Below are 10,915 nucleotides of genomic sequence, written 5' to 3' on the forward strand. Positions count from 1 at the left end.
CTAGCCGTTGCCTAAAAAAAACAAAAATCAACAGTCACCCGTGCGTCAGAAGTAATGTACTGTACGCCACGAGATCTCTCACCATCTAGAAATATTCCTAGGGCCGCCTCTCGCGGTAGTACTAATTTATGGTTATGATTTATTTTCTAAATCTAAACTTATACGTCGTGACATCGCATATTCGATATAGCGTTCAAGTTGCTCGAGTGCGAAGATATTACAATTCAATAGTGTTTTATAAAAGAGTTAAAAAGGGTGACACCACGATATTTGCACCGGATGTCACCCATGCTAGCTACGCTAATGTCACATTATATAAGATTTGTTTAGAAGCAACTTATTTAAATGGGGCCCCAATTTAAATTTTGTCTAGGGCCCGCTAGAGGCTTAATCCGGCGCTGCATGCAGTTGTCTGGACTCGTAGAAAACATAGCCATTTAGCTTGAATATTTGGTACTGTCATACGGTAACTTCTTTTCTTTAGTATTAACAATATTATTATTATTATTAATCAATATTATTTATCCACGGTGACAACGTTGAGTTTCAATTTTTTTTCTGTTTAAAATGTAAGTACCTTTTATTTATGTTTTAAATTAAATTGTGGCGTTTCTTACCTATCTATTTACTTGATAAGTGAGCGTTTTCGACAACAGACCTCTATATTTTTGGATTTTTGGAAATACGTCAACCGAGAAAAATATCCCAGTATCACCAAATGTAGCGAATATATTAATTTTATTCTTGTTCTGGATCTTCATACCTGTGTGAATTGGCATTTTCATACTTAAAGTTAACGAAGACTAAACAACATTCTGTCCTGACTGATTCCTATACTGAAGACTCATTATTATCATCTTTGTCAGGATATACACCTAATTATGATTTTTTGGTTAGAGACATGTGAACTCAGTCCTCCCATTAATGTTAAGGTAATAAAATAAATTCTAAATCTGTCTTTATCTGTAGCTAATTTGAATGAATAAATATTGTTAATAATTACTCATGTTGTTTTAATTCCCTTGGACGTGAGTTTTTTGGCTCATTAAACAATTATGTTGCTTTTTACGTAGGTAGATATACAGGGTGTTCCAGTACGAGGTGGACTCCAGTGAATTATTGACAGATTAGCAAAAAATAAGTCTAAAAATCTTTTTCTTCCATGATAAATTATCCTGGCCCAAAAAAATCTCGAAAGTGAAATCTTGTAATCAAATTATCAGCCATACTGTGCATTTTTATAACAACTTTTTCATATTTACGAACAAATAGTACCACAACTTATACATTGCAATTGATAAAAAAATTAAATTATATTTTAAGTTACTAAAAATCTATCTTAAAAAAGTATCCAAAAATCGATTTTTTTAGGTTCCGCCTGTACGGAATGAACTCGCAGCTGCAAATATCAAAAGTTGGGTCTGGAAATTTATTTTCTTTATGAGCCTATATCTCGAAAACTTAGTAAGTGATTTAAAAACTAAAAAATAGTTTTGAACATATATTTTGCTTATCTGCCCATAGCTCGCGGGAGTGCACCTCGTACTGAAACACATTGTATAAACATAGTATGTATTTCACACCTCCCCGCCCCACTTAAACTATGCCTATGACAACAAGTCGATCGCGACACATTTTTCAGATAAAAAGTAGATCTCATGTACACAAAAGTTGGCCACCCCTGCTCTACAGCATGTAAAAACTTGGGTAAACAAGTCAAATGATATAAGTTTTTTAAAATATCATTTCATTAAATAAAAACACACGACAATTAATTAATTAATTAATGTATTTATTTATTAATACAAAAGTAATGCCATCGTCGATAAAGACTTTCCCCAACCGACATTATAACAACCCGTCAAAACCACACAAAAGTTTAAAATACAACGTATACCAACTATAATACATTAAAGTACACAAATATAAAAAATAGTCAACACTAAAATTGTGAGTGCAACATTCCTTATATGTATACTATAATAGAGACTACCAAATATCAACCGTAACAGATATAACTAGTTACTGAATCCACACGTAGATGAATAGTATCTGATATTTACGGTGGTTGTCCAGACTACTGCAGTTAGTATAAAAACATCTCAACGGTACCTTATCCTTGAAAAATTTAATAGGATAAGAATATTAATCTTTGAGAAATGCTCGTAAACCCAAACACTGGAATTTGGAGCAAAATCAAAAATTTCGGAAAAGTTCACCTCAATTGTTGAGAATAAAATCTTGGCTATTTCGAGAAATATTTTTTAAAATGTGGGATTAAGTCTTTCAGAAATATATTGAAGAAAATCATTATAGGAGCAAATTGAAGGGAAAAATATTGAACAAATTGCAAGTTATTATCCGAAACAAAATGCATGTAAATAATAAATAGACTAATATTTAAGTGATTTAAATCTCGGCGTTTAGTTATGACAAATCTTATACTAACAAACATAGAAAAACATATAGTTAAACATTCTTCTTTGTTGCAGAAACTTGGGTTTTTTTAATTAATCACACTGGAAAAGATTTTAGCATTTTTCCGCGTTTCTTTATGTAGCACTCGAGAATCGCTTTACGAACTTATTGAACTGGCCCAGAAATTAGGCAAAATTAAAATAATAAAATTCCAGTTGATTCCTGGACACGGGGGAAACGAGTGGAATGAGATGGCGGATAAGTTGACAAAGAGAGCCGTATTAAAAAATCTCCCAACAACATATAAAAGAATACCGCTCAATATTATCAAGAACAAAATCAAAGAAATACAGTAGAGAGTCGAAAATCGGAATCAATTGGGGACTGGGGTTGTTCCGATTACCCATTATGTACGAAAAAATACATTAACCTGTCCGATGTTCAAATTTTTCTCCATTGCGTGTCGCTTGTGTTGAATTTTCGTCGATTTTAAGCCTAACGAAAATTTTTATAATAATAATCGAGGCTATTGTATCGTTAAAAATTATTTTTTTATTTTGTACAAACAAAATAAATATATTGAAGTATATAAAAACATGAAAATTATACTTTAGAAGTAAATCTAGTATCAAAAACGTTCGATTCAGCACGACAGTCCGACTGAAAATCGTTCCGATTACCGGCCATTTCGATTACCGGCGTTCCGATTAACGACTCTCTACTGTAGTCGAACAACAATGGCAGGAAGATTGGGAACACTCCACAACTGGAAGAACCCTATACAGATTCATACCAACAACCAACAATAAACAAACATACAGACATCTGAGACTCAACTATGAGGTCACACAGTGTCTGCTAGGACATGGAAATTTCAACGCATATCTTTTCCGCTTCGGCAAAAAAAAACAACGATAAGTGCGACACCGATACTGACAAAATAGATGATGTCTCCCACTATCTCTACGAATGTAGCAAATATGAACACCAACGAGAGAAATTCCAAGGACAGTGTGTTATAGCTGGATCTAATTGGCCACCAAAAGAGAGTGAATTGACTCAAAACAGAACCCTATATAGGCATCTTTGCAATTTCATTAAAACAACCAGAAAGCTATCGTCACCAAAGGAAAGAAGAAGCGAAAACTATCGAACAGATAACCCAATGAACAGTAGACTGACACTGACATCTCAAGAAGAGACTGGCAGACATTCGGAATAGCATCTGGATCAATACAACAAAATTGATATTGTGTAAATAATGTAAATACTATCAAATGTTAAGCTTAAATTGTTTAAATGTTTACCTTGATAATCGCGTTGTTGGCAAAGTAGCCACAATTGTAAATTTTATTATTTTTGTATTCTAATTTTGCTATTTGGTTTTTTTAAATATCGCCGGGATTAGGCGACTCATGTGACCCCCTATGACTTCGCCTTCTATCCTTCCCTTTACTCTCCGACTTTTATTCTTCCCTTCTTTCATTTCTTTAGGGCTAAGTCTGTCAGCAAGACAGACAGCTCTCCTACACTTTACTCTAAATAAATAAATAAAATCGCTTTACAACGAACACACTGAAACTGGTTTCTAATTGACCAACGCTGCTTGTGACGTCATTTTGCTACACTCTCGCTGCATAAAGAAACGCGGCCTTTCAGTCATTTATTATTTTAACACACATTTAGTTATTATTTAAAACAAATAAATATAGGCAATTTTACTTTTTTTTTATTTATCTGCGGTTTTAGAAGACCAATGTTATCGGCGTTCAGTAAAACATCGAAGTCATCCCAAAATTAACCTTAAATGTGATGAAATTTTCGAGATATCATGTTTTTCCGTTCATTCAAAAAAATTAATGGTTAGTTTGAGCTGCCTCGCAGTGAATTCGTAATATGGCAGAAAAGTTCTGCAATATTACAAAGTCCTTCAGTTTGTATCGTGCTTAAATAAATGCACAAGTCGTTTAGCCTGGAATCGTCAATTTTATCCACTCGTAACCATTTGAAACTGATGTTCGCCTTCAACTTACGATAGTGAGGCGACTTGACAGTGATGTCACCAAATGTCGTTGGACGTTTTCTCACGTAGCGGACTAAAGCCCCTGCATGGACAAAGGATGAAGTGGGACGCCGGTAAATGCAGGATGTTAAAACTCGTTTTAATCGTTAACGAATGCGAAAATATTCGCCATCGGCTTTGAAAAAAGTTGTTAAGTAAGAATAGGAAAATTACAAGGCTAAAGAAAAAAATATTACAATGCGATTTCTTCGCGTGCGTTTAACACCGCAAGACCGTTCCGACCTAAACATAGACTAAAAGTGACGTAACCACAATACACAGTCCCGACGAGGGTGGGATTCGAACCCACGCGGGTACAACCCAATGGATTAGCAGTCCATCGCCTTAACCGCTCGGCCACCTCGTCCGAAAGTGTACCCCCATCTTTCGATATTTGCATTTTCGCCAACCACTCCACAACGCTTGGCAACAACAGTTGCACTTGGAATATTAGCTGCAGTAACATGGCGAATTATCGAGTGATGGTATTGTCGATAACACGGGACAGTCTCACAGCGTAAGTATTTCGTCTTACAAACACAGAAAAGTTGCTTTCGATTCGGGCGATGTGGCGTCTTCTTGTCTGTAGTGATATGGCTTTCCATCTTACTGGATGAATACCAGTGTACCACTACAAACAAGCTGTAATCGCGCCGGTTAGTTCTGCAAGCGCGCGCAGGCAAACAAATCGGTGTAATGCAAGCCCTAATGTGCAACTAAGAAAGGTGAAAGAAACGAATTGGACGAAGCAAAGCACTTGACGCAAATTCGCAGACGTTATATTCATTCCGTCGATAGCTCAGCTGGTAGAGCGGTGGACTGTAGTGGTATAGCTATCCATAGGTCGGTGGTTCAAATCCGCCTCGACGGATGCGATTGTTTTTCCTTTTTTTCACGTCTAGCGTTAAAACTTATGAGAATCGATTCGACACGTTTCGAGAACACGCGTATGCCAAAAAACTCTCCGTTGGAGAGTTCAGTCGTTATTTTATTTCATTTTTTCATTGCAGACGTCGCGATCGAAGGCGACGGTTTGCGATTTCGCGCAATATTTAAAGAAAAGCTATAACGAGCAATTGTACTTTTGCGCCTGTGATTGTTTTCACCAAAGCATTCTTTCGACTCGGTCGACATAAATTCGAACATTTCAATGCGTTAAAAAACTGACTGCGCCCCGAGATGCGTCACCCTGGAAAATGCCTGAAAAAAGGATTAAATATTTGAAACAAAATAGCGTATTATTGACACACCTGTGTTCGGGTATGCACGTAGGATCAACTAAGAAAAAAGAATAGGTGGAAATTTAGTTCCGAGCATGTGAAGCCGATGCGGAAGTGATGGCCGAGATCGCATTACATCCTGTTCCGTTCTGTCCGTGCTTTATTAGCGTTGTGCACTGCAAACGAAACCAGTCCTAAGAATGTAGATAGAATAGCGAGCGAACATTTAGCGTAACGAAAATTCTGTCGCACTTTTCAGTTTCGGAATGAGAAATAAGAGCCACGACCAGGTATAAAAATTTAGTTGGTGCAGGTCACAGAAACTTTACCCCTGGCGGGACTCGAACCCGCAATTCCCGGTTTAGGAGGCCGATACCTTATCCATTAGGCCATAGGGTGGGTTTTCTTATTGTTCAGATCGCCTGCGAAGTGTTAATTAATTGTTGCTGGGTGCGCGAGGAACCCATTTAAAAATCCCTGCCGAACGTGTTGCCATCTCGGATTGACCGTCTTCTATAAGGCCGCCTCTTCGGTCGCTGTGGGATCACTTCTCCTGTTTCTTCTGGAGTATAAAGCCACGTATGAGCTACACACTCCTCTAGCCGAAAGAAAGAAAGAAAGAAGAGTGTTGCCATATTTCGGCTGTAGTGCGCGCTGTCACACGATAAAAACGAGATGTTTATGGTGGTATGCAACATAGCGTTTTCCTCGGTTGTAAACCGTGGAAAACGCCATGCTGCTTACCACCATAAACATCTCGTTTTTACCGTGTGACGCATCTCGGGGCGCAGTCAGTTTTTTAACGCATTGAAATGTTCGAATTTATGTCGACCGAGTCGAAAGAATGCTTTGGTGAAAACAATCACAGGCGCAAAAGTACAATTGCTCGTTATAGCTTTTCTTTAAATATTGCGCGAAATCGCAAACCGTCGCCTTCGATCGCGACGTCTGCAATGAAAAAATGAAATAAAATAACGACTGAACTCTCCAACGGAGAGTTTTTTGGCATACGCGTGTTCTCGAAACGTGTCGAATCGATTCTCATAAGTTTTAACGCTAGACGTGAAAAAAAGGAAAAACAATCGCATCCGTCGAGGCGGATTTGAACCACCGACCTATGGATAGCTATACCACTACAGTCCACCGCTCTACCAGCTGAGCTATCGACGGAATGAATATAACGTCTGCGAATTTGCGTCAAGTGCTTTGCTTCGTCCAATTCGTTTCTTTCACCTTTCTTAGTTGCACATTAGGGCTTGCATTACACCGATTTGTTTGCCTGCGCGCGCTTGCAGAACTAACCGGCGCGATTACAGCTTGTTTGTAGTGGTACACTGGTATTCATCCAGTAAGATGGAAAGCCATATCACTACAGACAAGAAGACGCCACATCGCCCGAATCGAAAGCAACTTTTCTGTGTTTGTAAGACGAAATACTTACGCTGTGAGACTGTCCCGTGTTATCGACAATACCATCACTCGATAATTCGCCATGTTACTGCAGCTAATATTCCAAGTGCAACTGTTGTTGCCAAGCGTTGTGGAGTGGTTGGCGAAAATGCAAATATCGAAAGATGGGGGTACACTTTCGGACGAGGTGGCCGAGCGGTTAAGGCGATGGACTGCTAATCCATTGGGTTGTACCCGCGTGGGTTCGAATCCCACCCTCGTCGGGACTGTGTATTGTGGTTACGTCACTTTTAGTCTATGTTTAGGTCGGAACGGTCTTGCGGTGTTAAACGCACGCGAAGAAATCGCATTGTAATATTTTTTTCTTTAGCCTTGTAATTTTCCTATTCTTACTTAACAACTTTTTTCAAAGCCGATGGCGAATATTTTCGCATTCGTTAACGATTAAAACGAGTTTTAACATCCTGCATTTACCGGCGTCCCACTTCATCCTTTGTCCATGCAGGGGCTTTAGTCCGCTACGTGAGAAGACGTCCAACGACATTTGGTGACATCACTGTCAAGTCGCCTCACTATCGTAAGTTGAAGGCGAACATCAGTTTCAAATGGTTACGAGTGGATAAAATTGACGATTCCAGGCTAAACGACTTGTGCATTTATTTAAGCACGATACAAACTGAAGGACTTTGTAATATTGCAGAACTTTTCTGCCATATTACGAATTCACTGCGAGGCAGCTCAAACTAACCATTAATTTTTTTGAATGAACGGAAAAACATGATATCTCGAAAATTTCATCACATTTAAGGTTAATTTTGGGATGACTTCGATGTTTTACTGAACGCCGATAACATTGGTCTTCTAAAACCGCAGATAAATAAAAAAAAGTAAAATTGCCTATATTTATTTGTTTTAAATATACATAAATTTATTTGTTTATCCATTTTCAAATTAAGATCATACATAGTATGTACCTTGAAAATACTTACATATTGATTGATTGACATCAATATATTTAGTTATTACTTTTTCCAAGTGCTTTAGCGTTAATGACATTAATTTTATAATAAACCCTATGCTATCTATTGTGTTGTTTAATTCACTTAGTCCCATATTGTATATTATGTAGTACATATAGATTTAATCTTACCATTTTTATAAGTATGTAATTTGTGGGATTACAAGGTACTCCTTTTCAAAAAGTTCCGGTCTACAAAGGTCGGTGGCAGTACTTTATAGTTTGAAAAATTCGATTATCCGACACCGCCTTGCAAAACGTTTGTCGGATTTCCGCGGGGCTACTGTAATTAAAATAAATTTTATGAGTATTTTATTGTTGGAGAACATTCGGATCCATCCGACACACACCAAATTGTCTGTTACTTCTTGAGTAGAAAGTATTATCCCGTCCACATAAATATCTCCATAGCTGTTTGGTATATTGGATATAACTTTGACAAATATTTCCATTTTTTGGTGGGCTTCTTACAGTCGCAATACGTGATTTTAATCTTAAATATTTCTAACGACCAGAGGACTGGTCGTAGAAAGCAAACAATGCAGAAACTACGTTTCGTGTCGCCTGAATACATATTTTACTCTTATCTGTCGATTGTCCTCATGTAAATACGAAAAATGTTAGATCAAAATGCAGTTACGCGGTTGTATTGCAACATATTTCGCTAAATATATGACAAATGCAGGTTGTATTTAAAGAGAAAATCTTTTTGAATAAGATATTACGCAAACGATTGATTTAATTATGTACAGTGGTACCTCGGTATACGTCTGCTTTAGAATACGTCCAATTCGGAATACGTCTTGTTTGGACGAAACAAATTTTGCTCGGAATACGACTTTTGTTCGGTATACGACTTAATTCAATTATACACCATCTATGAACAAGTAGCACTATCGGTGTATTAGACCAGACTAGACGTTCGCGGTGCCACGGTCTATAACTTTGTTAAATATCTTCTGATTTTAATTTGTAAGTAATACTTTATTATTTTTATTACTCATGAATTGAAAAAAGGCAAATGAAAAGCAACAGAAAACTAAAAAACATGACTAGAATCACAATGGAACTGAAAAAAAATGATTGTTGAGAAATATGAAGGTGGCACGCGTGTTCGAGATTTAGCTGTTGCATAGCGTATTCCGAGAACGACGATATCGACAATCGTGAAAAATAAAGACATTATTAAATCTGCTAACGTTGCGAAAGGGGTTAAATCAATTTCTAAACAGAGATCGGAGACATTAGATCATGTTGAGAAATTGCTTTTGCTTTCGATAACTGAAAAACAATGTGCTGGCGACAGCGTATCAGAAGCAATTATTTGCGATTATTACTGTAATAACTTTAAAAATCTATAATAAAATTTATTCTTTTATTAATGTGCTCAAACAGTGTTTCAATTATTTTACAACCCATTAATATACCATATCAAGAGGAGGTTTTTTTTTTACATGAAAACGGATTAATAATTTTTACATTACTTCTTATGGAAAAGGTTGGTTTGGTATACATTCTATTCGGTATAAGTCCAAACATCAGGAACGGATTATGGTCGTATACCGAGATTCCACTGCATTACATTCACGTGATCGAAACTGCATCAATTACATTCAATAGTAAGTGTATTATTCCAATTCCTTAAAAGCAATTTATTTCATTTTTTAAATTTAGATAATCTGAACTAAATATTCTAATTATTTTATATTTAATATTTTTTTCTTGTTGTAAAACAATTGAGGCGCTTGATTATAAAACATACTACTGTATATTTATAATAGACGATTTTTAGAAAGCTAAAAAAACAATAATATACATATGATTAGTGGTTAGAAAAAATACTGTCTGTAGGTAATCCACATAGTGTAAAGAATAACAATGAAAACCACTGTAATTCTCGATTTCATATAACATTGTTATTGTGATAAACCGGGATAGATGTAGAACCTTTAGACACTATTAAAAGATATAATATGCTTTGGAATGAAGACAATGTGATCAAAAATATCGTCAAGTTTAAATTTAAACAAAACGAGCAATTATTTATTGTGACATCGTCACAATACCGGGCTGGAAAGTCTAAGCGTATTTTTAATTTATTTAAATAAAATCTATGGTCTCCACCTCAAATTAATAGTGGCTTGCCCCGTTAGCAATAGTGTTGTGCAGGTCATCTATTTAACACCTTTCGGGGAAAAATTTTGAATTAAAATAATATGACTTCCGGTTTGCATCGGAAGTTTGTATACAGTTACAGGGGGCCTCCTGTTTTAAAGTTTTCACACCTGGTCTCGTCTTTCATCTACTTAACTCCGTTCTTGAGATTAAAGAAAGACAGACGGAGAAATAGACGGACGACAGTGAATTTATAGGTCTACAAATATTTCAAATTGTATCCCAACAAACTAAAAAGAAAAATGATTATAGCGAGTGTCACGAGAAAACTGCAAATTAACTTCCATTTGTTTCTTTACATACAATAAATAATGAACATGCTGGTGAAATTATGCATGAGTTACGAAGTGTTCCATCAACATTGATTAAGGGTAACTGGCCCCTATTCAGGCGTTACAGACGTGCAGAAAACCCGGAAATCTCCACGTGGCTTGCCCTCCGAGTGAGGCTTGAACTCACGACCGAAATCCCAGTGTTCAGGAAACGAAGACCGCTTGGTCACCGTTGGGCCTTGTTCTTGATTATTTTAATTAGGATTTTAATTTAAAGCCGGTTTACATGGCAAAGCTCCCTGTATTGCTTTCGCTGCACTTAATGAAGCATGCCACTATG

At 36.7% G+C, this 10,915-nt stretch overlaps 4 non-coding genes across 4 annotated transcripts; 2 read left to right on the forward strand and 2 right to left on the reverse strand.

Annotated features, from left to right (window-relative positions):
- Positions 1-4,765: 4,765 nt before the first annotated feature.
- Positions 4,766-4,847, reverse strand: TRNAS-GCU (transfer RNA serine (anticodon GCU)). The gene has a single exon. It is a non-coding gene; the product is annotated as a tRNA-Ser (tRNA).
- A 421-nt stretch (positions 4,848-5,268) lies between these two features.
- Positions 5,269-5,351, forward strand: TRNAY-GUA (transfer RNA tyrosine (anticodon GUA)). The gene is given in 2 exon segments: positions 5,269-5,305; positions 5,316-5,351. It is a non-coding gene; the product is annotated as a tRNA-Tyr (tRNA).
- A 1,436-nt stretch (positions 5,352-6,787) lies between these two features.
- TRNAY-GUA (transfer RNA tyrosine (anticodon GUA)) lies at positions 6,788-6,870 on the reverse strand. The gene is given in 2 exon segments: positions 6,788-6,823; positions 6,834-6,870. It is a non-coding gene; the product is annotated as a tRNA-Tyr (tRNA).
- Positions 6,871-7,291: 421 nt separating this feature from the next.
- TRNAS-GCU (transfer RNA serine (anticodon GCU)) lies at positions 7,292-7,373 on the forward strand. Its single transcript has one exon. It is a non-coding gene; the product is annotated as a tRNA-Ser (tRNA).
- Positions 7,374-10,915: the final 3,542 nt, after the last annotated feature.

Source organism: Centruroides vittatus, unplaced genomic scaffold, assembly GCF_030686945.1.
Source record: "Centruroides vittatus isolate TY-2023 unplaced genomic scaffold, ASM3068694v2 contig_3153, whole genome shotgun sequence".
Classification (NCBI taxonomy): Eukaryota; Metazoa; Arthropoda; class Arachnida; order Scorpiones; family Buthidae; genus Centruroides; species Centruroides vittatus.